Source organism: Arachis hypogaea, chromosome 20 (assembly GCF_003086295.3).
Source record: "Arachis hypogaea cultivar Tifrunner chromosome 20, arahy.Tifrunner.gnm2.J5K5, whole genome shotgun sequence".
Taxonomy (NCBI): domain Eukaryota; kingdom Viridiplantae; phylum Streptophyta; class Magnoliopsida; order Fabales; family Fabaceae; genus Arachis; species Arachis hypogaea.
Window position 1 is genome coordinate 129,242,292 of NC_092055.1, and position 6,656 is coordinate 129,248,947.

General features: G+C 41.5%; 1 long non-coding RNA gene across 1 annotated transcript; it reads right to left on the bottom strand.

The window, feature by feature from the left end:
- Positions 1 to 960: 960 nt before the first annotated feature.
- Positions 961 to 4,917, bottom strand: LOC112786790 (uncharacterized). Its single transcript, XR_003194327.3, has 4 exons — positions 4,124 to 4,917; positions 3,949 to 4,050; positions 3,725 to 3,868; positions 961 to 1,163 (listed from the first exon to the last, which is right to left on the bottom strand). It is a non-coding gene; the product is annotated as an uncharacterized lncRNA (long non-coding RNA).
- Between the last annotated feature and the right edge of the window lie 1,739 nt (positions 4,918 to 6,656).

The window sequence follows — 6,656 nt, forward strand, 5'->3', positions numbered from 1 at the left end:
AGTACAATTGCGGAAACCAGTAAAAGTACAGGCAAAGTATTAGAAAGAAATAGTTGTTAAACTGTATAAATAATTTCAAAGTCTCATATATAGAAAAGCATATATCTAATCAACAGCAATTTATAAAATCTCAAAATTGGCTGTGATCACTGTCAAGTAAGAGAAAAACTGAATCAACAATTTCTCAAAGAATGGACTCAGAATCCGGAGTTAAAAGTCACAGCACATTAAGACAGGTTCAAGGCTATATCAAAGAATACTTGAATCAAGAAGAACTCAAACAGAGGAAGATAGATGCAACAAAGATCTTAAACCAGCATATGCACTTAAGGTCAAACAAGAATACATATGGATAGAGGAATAGAGTGAAGACATCAAATTACTCTTCAAAAGGTCTAGCAAATAAGAACTTCAAGTTAGGATATGAAAGAACATGTCAACTCGAACAGAATTCAAGACACACAACTGAATAGCCTCGAGAAGTAGTTTCCAACTTTTCCAAAACCCGCGATTCGCTTTACTCAAAACTAGGATTTCATCTATGATAACCCATCAGTGCTTTCATATACATATTTCACTAGTATTAAGCCGGCCGAACTTAATATTAGGAATTATGCAATGCAAGACTAACAGCGTTAATCAATAGACTGTCATGTGCATAAAGCTCTAATTCTCGTCATTCGACAAGACCTAATACATGACAAACGCTCAGAGTATGCAACTGAAGCATAGTCAGTCCATTCCTCAGGCTCTACAGGAAGAACTGCTCTGATACCATAATGTAACACCCTAACTACCAGAGCTCACACTTCCGGCTGCGCGACTCTGATAGCTCGGACATTACGACGACACTTATACTATTTAATACTAAAAATATGAGCCTGTTTAAAACTTTAAACCGCAATACCGCTTCCAACAATACTTTCGTTCGATAACGTACATCCATAAATACCATACAACTTACAAAAACTCATAAAGAGTACATCCACATATATACATACATATATATATAAGTAATATTACAAACATAATCCAATACAATTCCTATCCCTCTTACAGGTTATATCAAGATCAAGGCGAGGGTACAATAAACCATAACTAAAACAATACAGAGCATCACAACAACAATTAAATAAGCTCTTCGTAACTTCTGCGCCCATATCCTGAAAGGGGAAAAATGTAGGGGGTGAGAACATCATCCTCGAAAGGGTTCTCAGTAGAGGGTTTTTGGGAATTACTGTAATAGGATACATGAAGATAACTGCACCAGTGAATCATAACCGTCTTATGCCTCTTTTCAAAAACAACGGTTTACAATGAAAGTAAAGTCAGAAATCTTTTCTAAAAGAGGAACCGTTCAATTCTCAAAACTCAAAAGCCTTCCAAAACGGTTTATTTATGTTGAACCAAAATAGCCTTTCATATTTTATTCCAAACCAGAAACACAAAACCGAAATCAACCATCAGTTCATCTCTTTCCAACCACGGCCCTAGGCCCAAACAATCCAACGAACAACCAATCACCACCATCCAACAGAGTCCCAAATGCAAACACAGATAGGAAGTTCAAGCACAAACAAACAGTTATTACAAGTAGAACAGTTAGCAATTAATCACATAGGCAAACCAAGTATAATATGCACACCCAACCAATGTCACACAAATGCATATGATGCATGCCTGTCCCTAGTGGCTGATGATATCATCTGTCGGTTATAAAGCCAACCCGACAAGTCCTGGTAGCTAGCCATTGGACTGTCCCTCTGTCGTGCATCCCCAACTCGAGTTATACTCATCATAAACTTGATCATAATCATGATCCATATCCATCACCCTTACTGGTGAATATTTATCCATCACCATCACTGGTGAATATTTATGGGGGCGAGCTCATCCGGGCCTTTCACAGTGCCCGGCCACACTTACGACATAGGGTCAACAGAGTATCAAGTCTCGACCTGGAGCACGTGGTGGCTAGCCACTGCTACTACCCAGGGAAACTCGTATCTCAGATAGTGGAAGTGCAACATTCACATTTATCAATGATTCAGCATAAACATGCATTCAATCTCATCCATGGATCAACATCCATCTCAGCCATCCGGCTCACGGTTCAGTCCAAAACCAGCCAATATTCATATCATACACAGCCATTCCGGCTCACGGTTCAATCCAAAACCAACCAATATGTATAATCATACACAGCCATTCCGGCTCACAACAAAACAGCACTTCCACCATTCAACATCATTAAATTCATAAAGTCGGCATTTAAGCCATAAATCTTTTCCTCAATTCATTTCACTTTGAAATCGAGTTTCAACTCTTTTCAGCCTTGGCTTTAAAGATCTCATTTCTCAAATCATTTTAGGCTCATAAGCCACTTTTACTCAAGGTAAATTTCCCTTTGAAAACAATGCCACTCTCGGCATCCTCTTTCCAAACTTCCATAACCATGGCAAGTTAAAGATTCTTTTTGGAGACACTCAAAATCATCCATTCAACAATGGGATTTTATAACAAAGTTTCTCGGCAGAGTCCCAAGTCTTTAGGGGAGAATAACATATCTCATTTCGCCAAAATCATTTAAAATCATTAAAACATTGGCTTTCTGATTTGAGTAAGAAAATAGGATCTAAGCCAAACTGAGTCACGTAACCTTTACTTCTTTCAAAACCATTTCCTTTACTTAAACAAAACCGGCTTCCATTCCATAATTAAATCTGAAGCGTTTCAAACTGATAAGAGAATCATTTTCGTTGTGTTAAACTAGAGTTCAAAAGATACTTTGAATCTTATTTAAAACGTCAAAATAATGAGGCTCATCAGTCGAAATCCAATTCCTTTTAAAATCACGAAAACTCTCCCAAGGGACAATCTTTGTGTTTAATAGAGAAAAACATAAACCCGTTTTACCTTTTAAAACAGCCTCAAAGCAAAATTCTCTTTCAAATGAATTGTACCCAAAGACATACTGTTCTTCTTGGAAAATAAGGATAAATCATGATTCTCTTTTCAATAATTCTTTCAAAGCATAACTTCATTGCTTTCTTAATTGCTCTAAGTAAAGGTAATAAAGAAGCCATAATTTCACAATCCTCAAAATAGATAGGAAAGGCATTAAACTCAAAATTCCCCAATTAACATCTCAAATAAGGACTCGGATTCTATAGAAATTTCGGCAGCACCTCCCCTAAAACTTGGACTTTTGCCACCCGGTTCGGGTCCCAACTAAACCGTTTCTCATTCTTTTTCAACAGCTCAAAACCAGAAATCAATTCAAAAGCAAGCTAAATCCAACAGTCGCCTCAGTGGCATATCTCAAGGAAGCCATTTCAAAAATCAACTCAATATCAACCGATTTAACTCATTTCCAAAGCTTTAAAGAATCGGTTCAGCAATAAATCGTTTATCAAAACCAAATCAATTAAAGCAACACAGGCTGAATTTCAAGAGTATTCTATCTTCCACATCATCAAAATAATTGACTCAATTCAAACCAATCCTCAACGGATTAAACTCATTTCAAATCTTTAAAGAATCAACTTCAAACATTACATTTCACAAGCCACACAACAATTCGGCCAAACCAACATCTATAGTCATTCGAGTCAATCAAATAATACATAAGGCAGATACAATCACCAAATACACAATATCTCACATCAGTACCCATATGTAATAATTCCAATAATAAACTATAGTTTTTGGAAAGCGCCCCTACCTCAGCAAGCAAAACTTAACCCAAGCGTGTCAACTGAACTCTTTTCGCTCTGCCCGAAATCACCGACAATCAGAACCCGACTCGGCTTGCTCTCTCGAAAGCAGAAACCGCTACAAGTGGCATAAGCAAACCGGATTCTAACTCCTAAAACCATTAACATCGCAAATACTTTATTACACGGAACAGAGCACTAACGCAGGGCTTTCAAAAATCAAAATACTCACTGAAATCACAAAACGAAGCAACCGCAGCTCCCTATCAACCCGGCAGTGGCTCCGTCAGTAACCCCAAGTGACAATCGCGAGCAAAAACACCGGTGACGGTAACTGTAACAACCACGCGGCGTTAACAACCTTTCCGGAATTCCAACAGAACAGAAACCAAACTCAAAGAACTTACCGGCAGTGGAACATGGTGACAGTAGGGTCTCAAGTGGCAGAAACTCAGCCCGGAGCTCCGGCGGCCATGGCGGCAGATTTTGACGGCACGGCAACAAGGGCTGGGAACCACCCACCATCATCGCGTCTCATCCTCTCCCGCTACTGACAAGGACAGCAACCACCATAGCATCCTGACCCAAGCAGCGGCTTCCAAGGGCAAAGGCGGCGCACTCACCCAGAACCCAAATGGAGCAACGGTAGGAGCGGCGGCCAAGGATTCCGGCGGTAGTGGCGGTGAACCAGAGCACCAGAAGCGGAGAGGATTCATCTTGCTTCCCTCTCTCACCTCCGTTCCACAGCAGTGACCTCCACTGGCGGTAGCGGCGGACTACACCCCAGGGCGACGGCGACTGTTCAGACGGCAGTGACGACACATGGCTGTGCGCGACGGCAGCGGCGAGTCCCTCTCCGCGCGACGCCGTCTCCACGCCTCACTCTCTCTCGATCTCGTGCTCCCCTCTGGTCGCGATCCACGGCGGCGATGGTGGCGCTATTGGAAGACATGGAGGCAGTGGCGGCGAGACGTGGGTCGACGGCAAGGCGCAGGTCCATCTCCCCCTGTCTCGCGAGCTCTCTCTTCTCGTTCAGAGCTCCCCTCCCCTCAGTCAGCGACGGCGGCGACGGTGGCAGTGGCACCCACCGCGCCGCCTCCCTCTTCTCCCCTCTATTTCGTTTTTCTTTTGCTTCTGCTCCTTTCTTTCATGAAGAAAGAACAAAAGGAAACTGTGCGTGCTATGGCTGCTGGGCTCAGGGGGGAAAGGGTAGCTAGGTTAGGGTTTAGGCAAAATTAGGTTTAGGGGTAATTTGGTAATTTCAAATAAAATTGGGTATAATATAATAATTGAAACTCAAATTAAATCCAACACTAGTTGTATATAGAAAATACTATTTGCTCATCAATTTCACAAATTATTTTCAATAAAATGCCCAAATCCAAAAATTAGAAATAATATACTTAATTTTCTTTATTTTTCCAAAATAGCAGTAATAATATTTAAATATTACTTATCTAATCCAAATCTTATAAAATCCTTATTATTTCATAACTATCAACCTTATACTTTAAATATAGAAAATAATCCAATAATTATAAAATTGGATAATAATCATAACTTATCTCAAATCCAATAAATCAAAACTTGCCTTAATTATCTTTAATAAAATAATCTCTGAAATCAAGGCAATAAATAATTGTAGGATTTAAGACTTGATCATAATAAGACTTTTCAAAGATTCTGGGCCTTACAGCTCCTACCCAACTTCACCCCAACTCTTGGGGTTTTCTGAAAATCTACCAGTTCATTAGCCATGCTTTAGACTTTCCAACGTCCTTGAAGATTTTCTTTTTCCTCTTCCACATGACTAAGCCCTTTAGTGGGCAAAATAACAAGCAACAGTGGGTGTCTTTCCGAGCTATACAAGGTCGGAGAGTCTTCACCCTTTTTGACGAATCTTTTCACGACTTTAAAAATTATTTTTTCAAAGTTCAAGCTGTAGAGGGTCACCACCCCTTTTTCCTGGATGAGAGTTCTTCTCATCGCTTTCATCTGTACTGGTTAGAAGCCTCCCCCTGTGAGAAATATAGTTTGGATGACCTGGATGAAGTGGAGGCAGCCATTGTGGGATTCCTCCGAGAAGTGTGGGGGAGGGCCCCTTATCTGGATACCACAAAGTTTCTCCAGGGGGTTCCGACCTTTGTCCAAACACAATTAGGTAGCCTTTGCTTTGTTTATGTTTTCCGACTTCATTTCTTCCGACTTGTTTTGCTAACTTTAGCTACCTATTATTTTTTACAGAGATGGCGAATAAAGAATTCCAGGGAGTCTTACCAGAGGGTTCAGGAGGCCAAGGCAAGATCCCGCGCCAGGGTTGGTGGTGCCAGGGTAACTAGCTCTTCTCTTCCTTCTCCTCCCCCTTCTTCCCACAATTTGGGGACTCCTTCCCGACTTATTGTTATTCCTTTCTCGGCTCCTTCTCGGCCGTCTCCTCCTCCCCGATCTTCTCCTGAGCCAGAAAAGAAGAAGCGCAAGACTTTAGAGTCTAGCTCTTCTTTTGAAGGTGAGGCTAAAGTGGATGCGCCTCAGTTTGTTCGAAAGTACATCTATCCTCATACCCGTATAGGTATGGATGATGTTTCTATCCGGAACCATCTCACTATTCTGGCTCAGGAGAGTATCAGGGCAGCGGGGGTGTGCACAAAGTTCCTTGATATTTTTGAGAAGACTCCTCTTAACTCTCTGGGTTCAACCTCGAGGGTTGAAGAGTTGGAGGGGAGGCTTCTCATATATCAGGAGCAGGAAAAGGGGCTGAGGGAGGAGGTCGCCAAATTGAGGGAGGAGAGGGACGGCCTCCGTGCGAAGGAGAGTAAGTTGCAGGCCCAATGCAACATGGAGGAGGGCTTGAGGTTGAAGGCCCAAGAGAGCTATTCAAGTTTGTTCAAGGACCTTGTGGCGGTGAAGAAGGATTTGCTGAAGGCTCGGAATGACTTTACC